This window comes from Rhinolophus hipposideros, assembly GCF_964194185.1.
Source record: "Rhinolophus hipposideros genome assembly, chromosome: 25".
NCBI classification, from domain to species: domain Eukaryota; kingdom Metazoa; phylum Chordata; class Mammalia; order Chiroptera; family Rhinolophidae; genus Rhinolophus; species Rhinolophus hipposideros.
In genome coordinates, this window is record NC_138071.1 from 22,681,390 (window position 1) to 22,702,688 (window position 21,299).

Below are 21,299 nucleotides of genomic sequence, written 5' to 3' on the forward strand. Positions count from 1 at the left end.
CACTCTCATTGGTCTCTGCTCCTGTCCGTCTTCCCTGTCCAGCCAGGGTAGTCAGTCCACAGGCGCTGCTGGGTCTTCTCTGCCCACCTCCCTGGCCCCTGCTTGCACAGCTCACCCTGCCCTCTCCTACTCCGGTCACGCACACTGCTGGTCCCTCCGCTGTGTCACGTCCCTTCCCATCTCAGAGGCATCGAAGGCTAGCTCTTCTCCATGGGACATAAATATGGGTGTATAAAAAATATTGCTTCAGCTAAAAAAAATGACAATATTAAAATGAGAAATTGACAAATGTACCATTGGGGTAGAAGATTTTAACAAGAGTCCCTTTGTAAGTACTAGATCAATAGACAACACGTTAGTAAAGGTACATAACATTTGAATAATACGTTTAATTATTATTATTGACCAATTAATTATTAGAGACCAATGTAAGGAAAAAATATTAAATTTTGCACACCCAAGTTAGAAAAAATATCCTCAATTAGACATTGAACATTTATGCAAAATGAGTACTAATTTGCATAGGAAGGAGGTCTCAGTTTTAAAGTACTGGTATCATACAGAAAACCTTTTCTGACTAATACATTAAAGATTAAATGAAACAACAAAGGATAACTTTTTTAAAAACTTTATAGACATAGAAACATAATTCCAAATAAATCCTGAATTTCACCAGAAATCTGAATAGAAATTTTAAAATGCTTAGAAATAAAAGATAGTAAGAATATACATATCAATAAATAAGTGTTCGATTAAAGCTGTACTTTGATGGAAATTCATAGATGTAAAGGACTAGTGAGTTTAGAAAAATAACAATCTAAGTATCAAGCTTAGGATGTAGAAAAAAGTACAGAATAATCTCCCCTCCCCAAATCTGAAATAAATAAAAACAGGGACATAAAGAACAAAAATAGATGAAACAGAAAGCAAACTATATTAATGAGACTCACCAATGACAATTATTGTTTCGGAAACTAATAAAATACACACTGTAAGCAGGACTGGTGAAGAAAAGCAGGTGGTAAATAAATAACATCAGGAATTAAAAAAGAAGGGCTAACTGAAAATAGAACAGAACTCAAAGTGTAAGAGAATACTATGACAATTGTCATTAAATTAGAAAGAAATGAGAATATGTGAAATAGGAACATAACCGAATCAATAATTGATGTCTACCTACTTCCCAGAACTATAGGCGCAGACAGTCACTCTGCCGCGGGTTCCGTAATTCCATTGGAAATAGAATTCCTGGTGAAAACGTCCAGCTCACAGAGGAGTGATTCGTGAATGAGAAGATGAACTTGGAAATGCAGTGGGAGACCTCTGCATCAGGACAGCATTGGAGCCGGAAGTGGCAGCCCAGGCATTGATTTTGTTGAAAGAGGAGCTTATCAATCTTTACATTTAGTCATCAAAGTGTGTTATGATATAATTTCTGCATCCCTGAGGTTGAGGGGATTGATAGTGGAAGTGACGTCACTGTGGGAACTGCTTTGGGTGGGCGGGGGTGGACAAGGGACCTCCCTCGTCTTCTGCTCATGCTCACAAGGCGCCTGCCCTGGTGAACCTCCCATTCCAGCCCTGATCCTGCCATGGGCACCTGGCTCCTCTGCTGGGTGACCCTCTGTCTCCTGGGGACAGGTGAGTCCTCAGAAGACCAAGCGGTTTCAGTGTGTGTGTGTGTGTGTGTGTGTGTGTGTGTGTGTGTGTAAGAGAGAGAAAGAGAGAGAGAGAGAGAGAAACAGAGACAGAGAGAGAAATGATGATGACTACAATTGTTTTCCTCATTCCATTCCCACCTTCTGTCTTCACAGGTGACACAGGTGCTGGAGTCTCCCAGTCCCCCAGGCACAGCGTCACAGAGAAGGGCCAGGATGTTACTCTCATGTGTGATCCAATTTCCGGTCATGTTGGCCTTTACTGGTACCGACAGACCCTGGGGCAGGGCCTGGAGTTTTTGATGTACTTTCAAGGCAAGGAAGCCGTGGACACATCAGGGATGCCTAAAGATCGGTTCTCTGCTGAGAGGTCACAGGGCTCGAACTCCACTCTACAGATCCAGCGTGCAGAGCAGAGGGACTCGGCCGTGTATCTCTGTGCCAGCAGCTTAGCCACAGCGTGGCACTGTCACCTCCTTCCTGCTCACAAACCTCATGCTTCTCTCACCTTGCAGCTCCTAAAGACCCTAAATGGGTCATTCATTGCTCTACACTCTCCAATGAAAAGAAGTAGATTTGGACATCCACTGTCCTTTAGGTAGAAAGAGGCCATCAATTAACTGCTGAAATGCTGTGGCTGTCAACCTTGGTGGATGGAAATAACTATGGCTCGTTGGTTTCTTGGAGTTCCAGAGCCAGCTCAGAGCTCCAAGGCAAGAACTGAGCGAGCGTCCTGGACACAAACAGCCTCCTGCGGGACCCCAGGGCTGCTGCCTCCTTACACAGCTTTGGTTCTGTGTCGTGGATGGTTCCGCCTCCTCTGTATTTGCTGTCGGGCGTCTGGAGAGTTTGTGATTGCCTCCTCCGGGTCTTCTTTCTCTAAAGCCTCTTCTGTCCCTGTCCCCGGAAGCTCTCTGCAGTATGTTATCAAGCCTGGTTTCCTGTTTGAAGTAATGTCCTCACTGCTTTTGTGCCTATTAACTGGTAAACACAATAGTGATAACAAGACTTCCTTTCCTCTGCCTAGTTGAAGCAACCCGTTTGCTTTGCTTTGTTTTCATTTTCCCACTGCCCCTGTCCTGAGGGTTAGACTGAAGCATAGTTTCACAAGTTCTCCAGTTTCATCTTGATTCCATGAATAAATCTGATTTCTAGAGACTGAGTGTTTTATTTGGTGTCCTAGCCTTTTGATTTGAAATAATTTTCCTGAATTCTTTGACTCAAGAAGATGGGGTATTTTCTTGATAATAACGTGCCTATTCCTTTGTATTTGTTCACTGTGTTAAATGTTGTTCTATAGTATTTGTTTATATTATACAATATTATAATTGTTTATATAAACATAGACAATCATATTAGAAATAACATCTTTTACCTGTCTGTGGGTGCAGCCACAGTTCGTATCTGTTAAATCTAAAGCACTGGTCACAGGGGACAGGTTTGGGGATCATGGTTTCTGGGAGTCCTAAGAAATCATCCGCTGCTCCAAGATGGGGGATGGAGGTCACAGACTCAGCCATGATACAGGTGCCCTGAGCCTTCCACATCGGGAAGGGGAGTGACAGTCCCTCCAAATTCACTTACCAAAAATTGTGGCAGCTCAGGACACCAGATTCTTTCTCCAGAGAATAAGTGCCCCTGGCAGAGAGTTTTCCTGGTCTTATTTCAAGTGTGGCATCAGCAAAGCAGTCCTGCTCTGTTCCCCTGTGTCTCCTGGGAGTGCAGAAGGCTAGGGCACATATGGGCATTTCCTGTCCTTGGAATGCCGTTCCAGACACTTTCTTTCTGTGTTTGCCACCTCCCTCCACATGATGCTGGCAGAGTCAGCTTCCTTATAATACTATTTTGCACCAGTGTTTTCTTACCTCAACTCCTCTTCTTTTTCCAGAATCATCTCTTACCTCACTACTGCTCAAATCAGCAGATGTACACTGTACGATTTAATTCATTTAGTGTAGACTGCCTTCTTTCCATCCGTCCTTGTTTTCCCCAGATATAATAGATATTACTAATATTTCCTCCAGGATTGCTTATTGCTGTATAAGATATCCTATATTTTTCTTATGTTCCAATTATATTTTTTATTCATACACATTTGACCCCATCTTGGTGGTAATCTCATTTGCTGCCCAGTCCTTTGCTTATCCATATTTTGATTTTCTTTTTTGGGGGCGGGGGGCGGCAGGGGACATTTTTGCTTTTTTTAAGTAATGGAGATCAAAGAAAGTCATTACACTAAAGTTGGGTGTTTTTCTTCCTATTTTAGGCTAAATAGTATTTACTTCCATCCCCCACCCCCTTCTCTCTCTCCTCCTTTCAGAAGATAGTTTTAAGGAAGCAGATCTCAGACTCTTGCTGCCAGATAATGTGATAGTAATTAAGTAGGACGAGGGTGGGTATTAAGCACGGTAGCTCAAAGGAGTAGAGTCAAGGTTAGAATCAGTGTTGGGATTAGGGTTTAAGGAAATTGAGCATACAGCTTGCAGGATACTGCTTCTGGAATATTCTCCCTGCTGACCAGGCAGACACTTCCCAGCATCCCTTGAACCACTGCAGAAGAAATGATGATGAAACTTCAGTTATTGACCACTAGATGGCACTGTGATGCCACTGAGACGGAAGGGGTTCTGGGGAGTGTCTGGGAGAGCAGACTGGGAGGGAAAGGGTTAAAAACTTAGGCATGGATCCAATATTAAGCAGCTGTTGAAGAAAATTTCAGTTATTGCTCGGCTACCTCCAGCTATGGAAGAGGTGGAAGGTTTCTCTGAACTTGAATGAGGTCCACAGTTGAAGGATTTGGGCAAAGCAGCCTTGATGTCAGAGGCAGGTGCAGACAGGAGCAACTGTCCCAGAGGAAGGTGGGAAACCAAGAGGGTGGGGTGCACCCTAAGCTCAGTGCATCGCAGCCACACCCCATGTCCCCTGCCGGCCATGCTTAGCTACGTCTCGTCTCGGGAGGTGTTGCTGATTCAGCCTGAGCAAAGTCAGAAGGGACCCTGGGCCAGGGAGCATCTGCAGGGGTGGGGGCAGTGACATCCCAGACAGACCTGTCTGTCTACTGGAGGAGGGCCTCTGAGCTCCCTCTCTCGGTCCTGTGGATAAGAGCATTTAGCTGGCAAAGCCTCCTGTCGCCCTGACCCAGTCATGAGCCCCAGCCTCTTGTGCGTGACTCTTTGTCTCCTTGTGGCAGGTGAGTTCTAGATTCAGTCGGAAACCTCCACCATGGGTCTGCAAAGTCCCAGCTCCAAGCTTTTTCCTTTCCTTTGCAGACCCAGGTTACTCCTTCAGCCTTGTCTTTACCTTATGTCTGCTTCTGCAACAGGCCCCGTGAATGCTGCGATCACCCAGACACCAAGATACCATATTATGCAAACAGGAAAGAAGATGATCCTGGAATGTTCTCAGCATATGAACCATTTTGCAATGTTCTGGTATCGACAAGACCCTGGACAGGGGCCAAGGCTGATCTATTATTCGGGAAGTGTCAGCAGCATCAGCAAAGGAGATGTCACAGAAGGTTATAGCGTCTCCCGAGACGAGAATGAGCATTTCCCCTTGACCCTGAAGTCAGCCAGCACCAACCAGACCTCTCTGTACCTCTGTGCCAGCAGTGAATACACAGCACTGCATAGTCAGCTGCTCTCTGCACAAAAAGGACAGCCACACGCATGAGGGATGCCTCCTTCCTGAGGTCCCTGTCTCACCAGGAGGAAAAACTGCCTCTATTGAAGCTTCACCAGACTTCCCAGCAATGGTCTCTCAGTCCCAGGGACCTCGGTCAGCACAGACCTCCGTGTAAGCTGAGGTCCATCATCACAGTGTGTGTGTGTGTCTAAGTGCAAACAGCACGCAATGTTATTCCCTGGACTCGAAATAGTCTGGTAATTGAGTAATGCAGAGGAAAAGTAGCATCCAAGATGAAATTTATATTTCATTTGCTTTTCAGTGGAGAAGAACAAAGCTGAAAGTAGCTTTAAACTCCCTGAGTGATCCGGGATTCTCTGAGTCTAAAACTATTACATAAAGCAGCCTTGGGCTTCAAAGCCATTGAATACCAAGCCAGAATTCTCTGGAGGGAAAAAACAAATTCTCAGTAACAAGTTATAAAACATACAAGTAAACAAGCCACTGAGGGGAATTGTTAGTTGGTACATCAAACAGCAGCTTTAGACCCAAAGATGATCGACTAATAGAATTTTCAAAAACAAGACAGCAAATTAAGTCCCTTTCTGGGTTATAGAGCGGTGTTTTGAGTCTTCTGAGGTTATGGAGAAAATTAGGAAAAAACCTAATTCTTACTATTCTTTTGGGCTAGATTAAAATCTGTGAGCACCTCATTTTTTTTTTTTCTTGTAAAATACAGTGATACCTCGGTTTTCAAACATAATCCGTTCCGGAAGACTGTTCGAGTTCTGAAACATTCAAAAACCGAGGCGCGATTTCCCCATGGAAAGTAACGCAAAATGGATTAATCCGTTCCAGACCTGTAAAATCAACCCCTAAAACAGCAATTCAGTGTGAATTTTACTGTCTAATGATACCATAGATCTATAAAATTTACGGTGTTCGTAAACCGAAATGTTCGTCAACAGAGACGTTCGAAACTGAGGTATTACTGTATTACAAAATGACATTGGGCAATAATTTTATGCTCCCCAAGCCCGTATTCCTCCTTGGCTCCGTACAGGTGAAAGTCTGCACCCAAAAGCAAGGTTTCTTAGCTTGGGATCGATTAATTCTGAGGCCAGGAAGTGTATAGTTGGGCTTCCCAGGAAGTACATGCCCCATGAGCCCCCGCTGTGCCCCTATGCACCCCTGCAGGCCTGCAAGGCCGGTGCTGGCTCACCCAGGACCTGCTCCAGAGAGGCGGGCACGCTGCTTACTTGGCAAAATCTCCATTCACCAACTGGCCAATCTGTTGAAAGTCTACATGAAAGATGAAGTGGTGAAAATGATGGATGACCCATTTGCCAAAATTATGGCGTTTACAGCGGTGCAGAATTCATGGAATGATTTTAACAGCCTTTGAGAACTTTTCCTTTTTCTGTTTTTTTGTATTTTTTTTTTAAGTTTTTGCTTGGCTATGCTTTCTCACAGCCGGTCCTCAGCTGTTTCTTGGCAAACTTGTCAGTTTAGCTAATTCTACTGCCAAATTTGAATGTTGTATATTTCAGTCACTGAGAACGTCTCACATTCTCAATATTTTATACGTGTGAATGTTCCTGTCTTCTCTTATTTGCGTGGGATTCGTTTCTAAATTGGACTATAATAAAAGCATAAAATTGTAAATGACTCCCATTTTTTATGCAATTCACTTAGACATGTTTTAGTAATACTTCTGGTATAATTAATAGTGACATGCTCAAATTAATACAGGGATAGCTCGGTAAAGTTTGACAAATGCATACACCAGTGCAACCATGACCGACATCAAGATAAAGAACATTTCCATCACCCAAGGAAATTTCCTCGTACTCTTTTCCAATCAGTTTATTCCCCAGGGCTAACTGCTTTTCTGATTTTTATCACCATCATTTTGTCTATTCTTGAACTTCATATAAATGGGACCCGATAGCAAATACTCTTACTCGATTGACTTCTTTTTCTCAAAAATTAATATGTTTGAAATGCACACATGTTGCATATGTCAGTGGCTTATTCTTCACATAACAGAGTAGTATTCCATTCTATATCACAATTTGTTTATTCAGGCTCCTGTGGGTGGATAATTGGGGGGGTTCCAGTCTTCAACGATTGTGACTAGACTGAGCCCCTAATGTATGCTAGATTTAGTATAGATTTTGTTTTAAAGCTTTGCAACAATCACGCAGGTCAAATACTCTGATACCCACTTTGTAGAGGAAACATGAAGTCATTTCCCCCAGGTCTTGTGGTTTAGAAGAAGCAGAATTGGGAAACGAATTTGTCCATATTATAAAGTCTGTACGTCTTCCAAGTGCCCAGCTGCTCCATCATTAACCTCATCTGGGCCATTCAGAACGGAGGCCCAGCCGCATCTTCACACGTCCTACAGGCAGCAGTGGAAAGCTCATACGTCGCTGGGGTCATGGCTGCCGCCTCTTCCATGGCAACTTTGAGAATCACACACGTTCACACTGATTCACTCTCATTTGTGTGCAGTCCTCATGCCTTTTCCGAGTCTGTAGCTTATGCGTTCATTTTTTAATGGTGTGTTTCAATGTGCAAGCGTTTAATTCAGTAGCAGCTTTTCTCTGTCTCTTGATGAAATAAATTCTCCCTCACAGAAATGCCTGAAACTATTTTCCTTCATTTCTCCTAGTAAAATTTAAGATTTACTTTTCACGGGTGAGAATAAGTGCCTGAAAGACATTTTCACGTAAGGAATGAAGCAGAGATCTAGGAATATGAGAGAGAGAGAGACACAGGTTCTGTGCAGAAGAAGTAGCCTGTAAAGAAGACCCTGAGGCAGAAAGAAGAACATGGCACATACAAGGAAGGACTGAATGTAGATGAGGGAGGGCAGAGAGAGCAGACGGAGACTTGTGCAAAATGGAGGTGGGGAGATGGGTGAAGGGCAAACACAATGGGACCTTGCAGAGGTATTGCCCCATGGAAGAAAGGCAGCAGGGCAGAGACCATGTGAGTGAAGGATCATGTCTGTATGTTGAAGGGTGTTAGAGGATAGAGGGAGGGGCAGAGGTAGATGAAGGAGTCACTGGCTTGCAGGGATAGTGACATCACTGATTAGCTCTGCTGACAGCCAAGTCTTATTTCCTCATCACACACACTGGAGAAACACCCCCTCCATGTCCCCCACATTCTGCCCTGACTCCGCCATGGCGTCCTGGCTCCTGTGTTATGTGGCCCTTTGTCTCCTGGGTCAGGTCACTTCTCTACAGCCCTTTCCTGGGCTCAGTAAGCCCTACTGTAAGCCGTTACTTTGTGTCTGCAGGATTGGGGTCCCTGGCACTACATCCAGTTTCAGCTTCCCTCTGTCACAGGCTCCACGGATAAGGCTGATACACGACCACACGCACAAAGGAGAAATCCCGGAGGGGTGTGTGACTTTCTGTCATCACCAAAAACACCATCCTCGTGTATGACAGTCTCTCCCTGACCTCTGTGTCCTCTTGTTCCAGCAGTCACCCCACAGCCACCTCCCTCGGCACAGACAGGCCAACAGAACATATGGCGGTTTGTCTTTATGGGGCCCTGACCCAATCGGGAAGACCCTGTCCCATGGGAGACTCCCCGGGGTGCCCCAGCATGGCGACCCTCCCAGCTCTGCGGGAGCGCTGCCTGGTGCTGAGAGAGTCCTCGCAGGTCGGTCTCAGCCGGGCGAGCACCACGAGGCCTCTGGACCCCTCAGCTATACTGTCTGCATCAGCACAGCCCCTTTTCATGTTCTCCTTGTTTCACAGCTCACCACCTCCCTGGGAAGCATGCCTTCCCCATGTTACTAGGTCCAATCCCCTTATTATAAGGACTCATAGCTATTTAGTAGCATTTAGCACAGTTGTCATTTTACATGAACTTGGGTGACTATTCCGTGGAAACCCCCGTTACTTTCTAGACTGGTAACCTCAGCATTGTGGGGCCTGTGGACATCCTTATCCTGTGTCCTTGCCAATCCCCACGGCAGCTCCGGCACCAGTGGACAGTCTTTAGGGAACGACTAAATCACGAAGACCACCCAGGTTCCCCCTCAGGCCATCCCACACGCTGTCCACATCAACTGGGAACTCCCACCCCTTTGTGTCCTGGAATCAGGTGAATCCCGAGAGGGCCCTCTCATGGACCGTGTAACTGCATCCCAAGCCTTTTTGCCGGGCTACGGCTTCTGATCTTCCAGCAGCTTCCTCACCTCGTCTCTCCTTCAGTCTCTTCGCCTCCCAGTCTCCTGGATTCTGGAGGCACTGAACAAATAGATGATCAGAAACAGAACGTCAAGGATTGGGATTCAAAGGTGATGGAGAAAGAAACTACACGTTTTCTCTATTATGTTGGTGGATTGTCGCAGGGGTCAGGGGGTTCCCAGGGCACAAATATCTCGTGGCTGAGTGAGAGGCCTCGGGGCCTGCCCTAGACCGTATCCTAGATGGCCACATGCCAGAGTGCAGAGCTGAAGGTCACCTCCACTTGGACCCACACCCTGGCTGTGGTTCAGGACGCTATGCTCGGTGCTTTTCTGGCCCTCCCTCCTTTGCCAGATAAGAAAGGCTGTTCGTGACAGCAGAACATTTACGGACAGAGGCCATGCATCAGGCCTTGAAGAATTGTGAGTCTTTTCTGGGCACAAGTAATCAAATCATCCAAGAATAGACCAAAGCCCCAGTTTTGCCTGAAGGATTCAGATCAATGCTTTAAAGACGAATGTAGTTTCATCTCCTTAGGTGGCGCAGACCAAAAATAGACTCCTGATTTCAAAGAGTCCAACCCTAAAAGGACTGGACTTAAAACGCCTTCCCTGGCACAGCATTTCTTCCCACTCATTTGTGAAAACCACATGTGAGAAAACTGTGACCTGTTGTTCATAAACCCAGGAAGGCCATCACAATCAACATTGTGACAATACTGCCACTTGAATTGGAAACAAAAGATGTGTAAATATATAACTTCTTTCTATTGAGTTGGGAAATGCAGGCGGTAGAGAGGGTGCTCATTTACATTTGCTTATTTTTAAAGTGACTTAGAAACACAGGAGCATCGTGATAAGGACTTGAGGACGAAAATCAGTATGGAGATTAATGAATTAATAGAGGGAATTGTTTTTTGTTTTTTGCTTTACTTCCCAACTTAGACCAGTACCCACCAGAGCCACGCTTTCAACCCTGCAACTTCGAATTCAAACCCCTTTCAGGACAAAGAAGTTGCAGTTCTCCCATCCTCCATGCCCACATCGTCCACTCCTGCCCAATCCATGGATAGGACCAGGCGAATCCAGGAACGAGATCGGAGGTAGGAGAGCTCAGAAGGAAGATGACAAAGTCAGCACTTCATACCTCAGCTTTGTTGAAGAGCTGTTGAAACCAGGTGGAGATGTCCAGATGACAACTTGAGAAGGAGAGAAACGAGGAGATTGGCCAGAGAGGGGGTGTGGAGTCTGGGCAACAGAACACGGGAGCTCTGAGAGGTGACAGCCAAAGAATCTGACAGAATCAGTGTATATTTGAGTCTACTTTGGAATTACTATTTTTCATTAATTCTATGCTTCACAATGTTTCACCTTTTAACATTTCTGATTATGAGTGACAATACTTTTTGTCAGTGATGTCATTGTGGGAACTGCCTTGTGGGGACAAGGGACGTCCCTCATCCTCAGCTCATGCTCAGAAGGCCCCTAACCTGGTGAACCTCCCATTCCTGCCCTGACCCTGCCATGGGCACCTGGCTCCTCTGCTGGGTGACCCTCTGTCTCCTGGGGACAGGTGAGTCCTCAGAAGACCAAGCAGTTTCAGTGTGTGTGTGTGTGTGTGTGTGTGTGTGTGTGTGATGACTACAGTTGTTTTCCCCCTTACTGTTTCCAATTTCTGTTTTCACAGGTGACGCAGGTACTGGAGTCTCCCAGTCCCCCAGGCACAGCGTCACAGAGAAGGGCCAGAATGTAACTCTCGAGTGTGATCCAATTTCTGGTCATACTGTGCTTTACTGGTACCGACAGACCCTGGGGCAGGGCCCGGAGTTTTTGATGTACTTTCAAGGCAAGGAAGCCGTGGACACATCAGGGATGCCTAAAGATCGGTTCTCTGCTAAGAGGTCACAGGGCTCAAACTCCACTCTACAGATCCAACGTGCAGAGCAGAGGGACTCGGCCGTGTATCTCTGTGCCAGCAGCTTAGCCACAGCGTGGCACTGTCACCTCCTTCCTGCTCACAAACTCTCCTGTGCTCACCTCTCCTCCTAGTTCTCAGAATCCCCAAAGGAGTTGCCTTGTTCTTCCTGCATTGAGGGGAGTAAGAGCACTTGTGACTTCCACTGTTCTTCTGAGTGGAGCTCAGGAAAGAACCTTTGAAATACCAGAACAGGTAATGTTGGATAGGAATAATTTGGGCTTGTGGATTCCTGGGATTCCTTGATACAACTCAAGATTCTACCGTTGAGATTGAATATCAGAGCTTAGTCTCAGATGTAGTGAAATATTCTCTCATAAAATTAGAACGTTTCAGAATATTTATAAGAAACTCCTAGAACGGAGTGTCACCAGCTCAAACCATACTGCACCCAGGTGTGGGCCAGCAAACACAGAACACTGTTAGGCCATATGCAGCCACCAGCCTTAAAAATAAATAGAATCCTTAGTAAGGATTGTCACTGACATTAATTACCCAGAAGCAACTGTCACCCACAATAACGCACGTTAACGTATGTCCACATATTGCTTTATTATTTCTCTTGACAATCCTGCAGTCACGCTGTGTTTAATTTCCTCATTCTCTAGTCTATTTTTAATAGAGTTTTAAATTCATCTCAATTTAATAAAATCTAACCCTACTTGAGAAGGGGTTAAAGGGAAGTGATCCAAAGAAGACCTGAATAAGTTATCCTTGGGAATATGCAAGACCCCCAGTGGGAGTTTGAGACCATGGGTAGGTAGTACCGAACCCTATATAACCTGTTTTTTCCTTTCACTTAAAGGAAGCACTTTACAGCTTCTCCGTGGCATATCCAAATTGCCAGCATCCCTACTCTTGTGCGTTGGGGCCATTATTAATTAAAATAAGAGTTACTTGAACACAAGCACTGCCATTCCATGACAGTTGATCTGATAACTGAGACGGCTACTAAGTGACCACCAGGCTGGTTGTGTACACAGCATGGAGACACTGGACACAGGGATGGTTCAGGTCCCGGGGGGACGAAGCAGGAGGGTGGAAAATGTCATCATGCCGCTTTCTACTCAGAATGGTGTGCAATTTAAAACTTACTGTTTAATAATTTTCCTTTTCAGACTATGGTTGACTTCAGGTAACAAACCTCAGAAAGCAAAACAGCAGATAAAGGGAGACTACTGTGTGTAAAAGTAAAATGTAAGCGAGGGAGCAGGTAAATGGATACATATCTTACCATTGTAAGACTTTCCTAATCTGTGTGAAGCAATATAATATCACTTAGAGGTAGACTCTGTTAAAGCAGAGATATAAAATATAAACCCTAAAGCCACCACTACAATAGCAAATAACTAATAAGCCAACAAAAGAGAGAAAATGGAATGATTATGAAAATACTCAATTATATACAAGAAGACATAGAAAGAATGAAAAGGGGACAAAGAAGAGAATAAACTAATAGAACAAATAGCAATATGATTGATGCTAACTAACCAGATCAATAATTATCTCAAATCTAAGTAGTCTAAATGCCCCAATTAAAAAGCATAGATTGTGATAGTAAATAAATTAAAAAACAAAAAAAACAAAAAAAAAAACCTGTATGCTACCTACCAGAAATGCACTATAAAGACTCAGAACGTAAAAAATAAAATGATGGAAAAGATGTATCATGCTAACACTAATCAAAAGAAAACTGGGTGTTAATATCAGACAAAGGAAATTTCAGAGCAGAGAATATTAATATCTGGGATAAAGAAGTTCATAGGTTAATGGTAAAACGGCCAATCTACCAAGAAGGCATAGCAATCGTAAACATTTTTGCACCTCAAAACAGAGCTTCAAAATAGTGAAGCAAAAAGGGGGAGACGGCAAGGAGAAGTAGACAAATTTACAATTGTAGTCAGACACATTTTAACACCTCTCAGTGATTGAAAAACTTGACCCCAAAATAATCATAATAATCAGTAAGGATATAGACGATATGAATAACCTTGCTAACCACTCTTATTCTAACTGACATTTAATAGAAAACTTCACTCAACAGCAGCAGAATACACATTCTTTTCTAGTGTATATTGACCATGTAACACAATGGACTACAGACTCCAGGCATAAAATAAGTATCAATGCATTGAAAACAATTCAAGTCACACAAAGCATGTTCTCTGACCACAAAGGAACTAAATTAGAAATCAATAACATAAAGAGCTCTGGAAAAATCCCAAATACTTGGATGAATAACAATCTTCTAAATAACCCATGAGACAAAGAACAAGCCAAAATGGAAATTACAAGTACTAAAGGGATTTTAATGGAATGAAAATGAAAGTATAACCTATCAGATGCCACTAAAGGAGTACTTAGGGGGAAAACTGAAAAACAGGGAATAATTCCCTACGCAGTCTGAGGCCAGAGCTATTATGATACCCAAATCAAACAAAGATTTATCTAAAAAACCCGATAGGCCAATATTTCTCATGAACATGATTAATAATATTTCTCATGATAGGCCAATATTTCTCATGAACATGATTAATAATCCTTTCGGAATTCCAGTATATCAAATACAATAACATCTAAAAAGAATAATACATTGTGACCAAGTGGGATTTATCTTAGTAATGTGCAGTAATTAACATTTTAAAAATCATCAATGTAATTTACCATCTCAAATACTAAAAAAAGAAAAATCAGGTGATTCTCTCTATACATGCACAAAAAACATTTGCTACAACCCAACATCCATTCCTGGTAAAAACTCTTAGCAAATTGGTAGTGATTGGAAACTTCCTTCCCCTAATGAAGGGCATTTAAAGAAAATCTACGGTTAACAGATATTTTTGCAGGTAGACTATGGTAAATTCAGGATGCATATGTAATTTCTAGAGCAAACATTAACAGTAGCAGACAGAGAGGAAAAATAGTCGTTTCACCAAATGGTGCTGGAAAAATCTGTATCCATATGGCAAAACAATGAATCTCAATCATTATCTCACACCATAAACCAGAAGTGGCTGGACCAAATCTGGCCTCTGCCTGTTCTTATATGGTTTAGAAGCTAACAATGGTTGTAACCTATGAAAATTATACAAAATTCAGATTTTGGAATACACACACAGTTTTATTGGAACACAGCCACGCTCATTCATTTATATAGTGTTTCTGGCTGCATTGGCACTGCCGGAGAAGAGTTGGGCAGAAAACAGAAAATATTTACTATCTGACCCTTTACAGAAAAAGTTTGCTGACTCTTGCCATAAACAAAAATGAATATGAGATGGCTCAACATTCTCATGGATTTATAACACTTCTGAACCATCAAACCTCTGAAAGAAAACAGCAAAATTTCTTCATAAGCTTGGAGTAAGCAAAGATTTTTTTTTAAAGGATGAAAAATATTCTAATCTTTGAAAGTACATTTTTTCTTATCAAAATTTTTAAAATTCTGTTCATCCAAAGATATTAAGACTATCTATAGATACCTGAGAAAGGGTGTGTATTGACACAATTCCTACAAATCAATAATAAAAAGACAATTCAATTTTTTAAAAGAGCAAAATAATTGCACAGAGTATTAAAATAAGAGAGATATGAGTGGACAGGTCCCTTTTCATGGAATTGGAGGGTTTATTTCCAGCTGCTTACGAGATTTGTCGGCTGATAGAACACCACTGTCAGGCGTCCCCCTGGAATCACCTTTGGTTAAAGAGAGGATTTTGCCCAAAGTCCCACCCCCTTCCCAGGGCAGCTGCATCTAATGAATGGCTGGCATTGTCTTCCCTGGAACACTAATTGATGAGATTTAAAATTTTGATTCCCGTTTTGGAAAAATGTCTCATGCCTCTTTCACTACCACTTGCAAAGGGTGAGCCTGAGACAGGCAGACATCCAATCAGCAGGAGCTGTGCTGTTTCCTGGCAGGCCCTGACACCTGGTTCAGACAGTACCGGGCCAGCTTGGGGAATGTCAGCAGAGCAACTGCACAACTGGCCGCCTGAGGGCGCTGTGGACCCACGGAGAGAGGGCGGATGGCGCGGTGCGGGAGAGGGAGGGTTAAGGGAGCGAGTCTTGGCTTGGTCTGTGATCAGGAGGATTCTCTGATGAATCAGAATTAGTACTGATCATACGGTAGTCTTCTCACATCCACTGATCTGCAGGTGCGTTTGTCACAGCGTGGAACCGTGAACCTCACCTCACATGGGGTTACGGCCTCCTCTGGAGCCTACGTTTCATGGAGAGGGTGATGGGCTTTCCTAGGGCAGCCTGGATAATCCAAGCCGGGTGTAGAGCAAGAGGCAGCTGCTCAGAGAGAAAGAGAAGCTGTGGGGAAGAAGCCACCTGCCCCAAACCTTGCCAGCTCTGCACAGCCAGCTACACCTGTCCATAGCAAGATGGACAGAATGGGGGTGGCCTGGACCAGCGGAGCCTGTCCAGGGGGTGCAGGGTGCCTGTGCGTGCCTACAAGGATGCTGACATCACAACAGTGACATCACAAGCAAGCCCTCCAAACAGAGCAAAGAGAGGAGCAAAACTGCTTTCTCACTGGAAAGACCAGAGCCCTGAGTAAGGAGATGGCCAGCCTTACCCTGCCTCAATCTTCCAGGGGCACCTGGCTCCTCTGCTGTATGGCCCTCTGTCTCCTGGGGGCAGGTGAGTCCTGAGTTCAGGTGGGACCTCCTCTGAACCCAAACCTTTTGACTCTTGCTGGAGGATCCATCTCCTTCCTGTGCTAGTCTCCAACTTCTGTGTCCTTCCTCCATAGGTTCAGTGGATGTTGGAGTCACCCAGTCCCCAAGACACGTAATCAAAGGCCGTGGAGGGGAGGCTGCTCTGAAATGCCATCCCATCTCCGGACACAAAAGTCTGCTCTGGTACCAGCAGACTCAGGGGCAGGGCCCCCAGTTCCTCATTGAGTATTATAATAAGGAGGAGAGAGACAAAGGAAAAATCTCTGATCACTTCTCATTTCAAGTATTCGATAACTACAGCTCCGAGCTGGCCATCAGCAGCTTGCAACTGGCAGACTCGGCCGTGTATCTCTGTGCCAGCAGCTTAGACACAGCCCTGCAGGGGGAATGGTTTTCTGTACTTAAACCTTCCTGTCTCAGCTGAGGATGTCAGAGGGAGAGGGCGGGGCCTTAGCCAATCTCTAGGGACACTTCTACCTCTTTTCTAACCCTCTCTCTGCCCAGCCAAGCTCAGCCAGAGCATCCCTGAAAGTTCTCACAGCTCTGCCAGCACTTTCCAGTTCCCAGCATGTGGCAGGAGCACCGGACCTGTGCTAGAGGGCAGGTGCACATTGTGTGTCTTAATGCAAGGTTGACATTAAGCGTGTCCGCATTGCAGGTGAGGGAGAGTCGGTACCATATGAGAGATAGGAAGCTGTAGCTCGTGGAACTTCCAAATATTTCATATTGAAAGGGTCCAAGGCAGGAGTCAAACCCATATCTCCACGCTTCCGAAGTCAACATTCCCCTAAAATTCCATGGTGCTTCCTGAGATAATAGAGCACTGTCTCTTTATTTCAAGACCAGCTGCGCTTGCATGGGGGATGGGGGGTTTGGGGGAGTCACACCTCATGGTGTGTGGTCATGACAGCTGATTGCCTACCACTTCTAGGACACAGAACTTCAAGCCAGAGAACTTGACAGGACAAACTGTGTTTGTCCTGTCACAGATCATAGAGCAGGGCCATGATATCCCCCCTAATACAGGAGCTACGTGACTAGGGGCATTTCCAGACTATGAGAGGATTCAGCCAAGGAAAGAGCCCTCTAGGAATTTCAAGCGGAACTCTGGGAGTTAATACAGGGAAATCGTGCTTCTAAGCTACTGGAAGGTGTGGAAGAGGGAGTGTCTCTGAAGGGTACAGCTTGCCCTCAGGTCCACCACTTTCAATCAGAAAATCTGAAATTGCTACTTCTGCCCGGGCCAGGAACTGCAGAAAACAGCCGAGCGTCACAGTCGTTAAATGTATGGTGTAGCCATTTACACACAGCAGGCACAAGTTTTCTCATGAACGCAGACCGCTTTAATTCTACCCCTTTTGTGCACTTAATTCTGTGCCCTGGTTTACTGCTCAGTTACTCCGTGAGGTAGCACGACTTTCCCACAGTCTAGGCGAAAGCACTGATTGTTAGAGAGTTTAGATAACATAAAGAGGAACAGCTAGCAAATATCGGAACTGGGACGCAGACACAGGCCATACCGACATCCATCCCTGCTTTAAACCACTCCGCCCTTCCACATTTTGGTAGAAGGAGACATCTTCAAAATTGGAACACTGACCCAAATGTCCCTTTCAGAAATGCTGGCTCTGACACCAATCAAGATGTGCCTTGCAGAGATTTTACACAAGCCAATGAAACGAATTGCCTCCTACCAAGTATAGGCTCAAGAAATCTTAGTTCCCTGTGAACTCTGACTCATCTCTCGTCTAGCACAATTATGTACTACGTGCAAGTCTGGGATCAAAGAGAGGCACGGATTATTTTTGCCTCACTCACCTGTGTTCCAGACACAAAGTCATCTGAAATGCAAATCCTGCCATCTGGTCATTTATTAGATGAAATTCACTACAAAGAGTCACCTGTGAAGGGAAAATGAAAATGGGACCCACGACAGCACTTCCCGTTTGATAGTAAGTCTGACATGCAAGAAGGTGTGGGGCTTCCAGAAAGTTGTGGCTTCAAAGTGACTGGTGATCACACAAAATAGCGGATAGAAGAAGGGTCGGTTTCAGTTGAGGAGAGATCACCATAGTGGAGCCTCTAGTTCCTTCCATCCCATGTTCAGCCCATCTCTGATTTTAGTCTCAGCTGCAGTGAGCAGCAAGGTGAAGTCTGCGTCTATTCCCCTAGTACTAACAAAGGCCCTGTCCCATGCATGCCGGGCGTCCCTCTGCTTTCCGCCCTAGGCCTTCTCTATGTCATGGAAGCCCTCAGGACTTGAACACAGGGACAGTAAGAGCTGCAGGGGTGCTAATCCTCCTAGTGGGAGCCTAAACCATCACAGTGATGGGATGATGTGACCAGCAGAAGACCCTTCCCATTGGAAGGGACCGCCATTTTTCTTTCATTCCTTCTGCCATCCATTCATTCAAAAAGTCTTAGAATGACATGTATGAACAGATATTTTTCCGGTTCATTTTGGTTTATTTTGAATTCCCAGCAGACTCACATGGGTCTCTGCTCCTGTTAAACTCTGAATGTTATTTGTAACTGAGTAAACTTGGTTATGTTTACAGAGGTAGAGTCTGCCTGGACTCAGATTCATTCATTCCCTTCATCCTTTCATTCAGCAAACACTAACTGAATGCAAGTGCAGAGTGGATCCAGGTTTTGTGGGGCCAAAAGCTTATAAAATTTTAGGGGGCACTTTGAAAAAGAGAATAGAAAAAAAGTTTAGAAGTCTTGGAAAGATTCTGTGCAAGTGAGAAGGCCTGACATTATTCTTCATCGCCTGCGTGGCCAATCCACCCTTCACCATTGACCATGTGTGGGTACTATTCCAGGTGCTTGCGAAACAACAGTGCAAAGAAACAAAAACAAACAAAAAACCTTTGAGATGAAGGGCCTGTCTTCAGCCACAACAAAATTTGTGACGCGATAATTAATTAATTTAAAAATAAATTAAAAAGGAAATATTCCTGGTAAAGCTTTCCCTTCCTAAAGAAATCAAGAGTGTTATTGAGAATATTAATATTCTGGGTAGATCATACTTTATTATGAGAACAAGCCTCAGATCTCTGGGATGCCACATGCCCTACCCCAAATAATGTGAGTCCTAGCAGAAAAACTCCCCCCCTTTTTTTTTGCACTAACCCAGCCATGGGCAGTAGGCAACTTTGCTATGTGGCTCTTGGTCTCCTGGGACCCAAGTCCTAGATATACTGGGGGTGCCAAAAAAAATGTATACACATGACTTGGATTCATCTTTTGTTATCGGTATATGTTGCGTATTACAATTTTAATACAGTTTTTACTTTCTTAAAAGGTGTGTACATTTTTGGGGCACCCTCGGTAGATGTGAAGGCCCTTCCTGGGTTTGCCAGGCCCCAGCCGTGAGCCTTTCCATGTGATACTACATCAGTTTCCTCCTCACCGCTGATTTCTGACTCCATGACCTTCCTCACTGTTGTGTGATCATAGTTGCACACTGAGACATGCGTTCACACAAGTAGAGAAGTCTCACACCGACGTATGACTTGTACAAGAAACAGCAGCACGTACTGATACTGACTAGCTGTAAGCTTCGCTCTAAGTGTAACACCTGTATGACTCAATCAGTAGTTTCCTATTCGGTGGGCGCAAGACCTTCTGAGTGCAGACAGAACATTTTCCTGTGATCCTGGAGGCCTCAGACCTGGGTACCTCATGGCAGAGATCTCATCTGTTTCACAGAAATCTCAGTCACGGGGACTCAGGTGGTGCAGTCCTCCGTGGCCTCTCCTGAAACAAAGGGAGGACTCTTCCCCCAGGGGCACACACACACCTGAGCACAGATGGCAGGGCTCGCATCAGTTAGTGAATTGTGACACAATATAAAACAATTTGTCAAATTCCAATGAGCCTGACCTTGAGACTAAAAACGCGCTGGACGTCAGGTGGTTCTTTTAACCAAGAGGATCGTTATAGGCGGACATCCAAATTATCCAGAGTTTAGGCAAAGAGAAAAATGAGTAAAACGTGTTTGGAGGTAAATATTGAGCACAGAAGTTACAAAAGTACCAGGACTGCCATGAGAATGTTTCTTAGTCTACAGAAAAATTATGAAAAATTAGAACAGCATACAATAAGGAATTGTATCATTATGTACAGAGGAACAAATTTCCTTACTAAAAGGCAGGGGAAACGCATATATATTTATAAGATTTCTTTAAAAAACAGACCTCCAAATTCTCTCCATTCTGAGCTGTTCAACTTTATATTATTGCTTTGTTCCTGTGGGGAAGGGGTGTGGCCGGTTAGCTCTGCAGCTCAAGCACTTGTCAAAGACAGTGACATCACTGAGTCACGGAGAGCCCAAGTTCTAGTTCCTCAAAACGGAACTGGAAGACATGAGATTCTATCCCAGACCTGAAATGGTCACCAGGTTTTTCTTCTGTGTGGTTCTTTGTCTCCTGTGGGCAGGTGAGTCCAGGTGGGCTTCCTACCCCGGAATTCCCAGACCTCAATACAAACCTTCCCTTTAGGATGACAACATCAGGCTCTGTCACTGTCTATTACAGGACACATGGATGCCGGAATCACCCAGAGCCCAAGGTACAAGGTCACGGGGACAGAAAAGATGGTAACTTTGACATGTCACCAGGCTGAGAATCATGACTACATGTGCTGGTATCGACAAGACCCGGGCCACGGGCTGAGGCTGATCCATTACTCAGTCGCTGCTGGGACCACCAACAAAGGAGATGTCCCTGAGGGGTACAATGTCTCCAGATCAAACACAGAGAACTTCCCCCTCACGCTGATGTCGGCTACCCCCTCCCAGACATCTGTGTATTTCTGTGCCAGCAGTTACTCCACAGCGCTGCACGGCCACCTCCTCTCTGCACAAAAAAGAGTCGTTAGAAAGGCTGAGCTGGCACCACAGTCACGAGGCCTGGTGCAGACCCCAGGAAGCCCTGCCAGCGTGGGGCCTTACAGCACTGGGCAATATGACCCTCAGGGCTGAAGTCACTCCCTATGCCAGTCTCAGCCTGACTGGAAGTCATCCCAACACCCTGAGCTGGCTGGTTGTCTCTTCTGCAGCTCTCGCTTTCTGCTCACAGAGAGGAAAATGGCTCTGCAGTTGAGACAGACAAAGATTCCTTTGATAATCTCGAAGC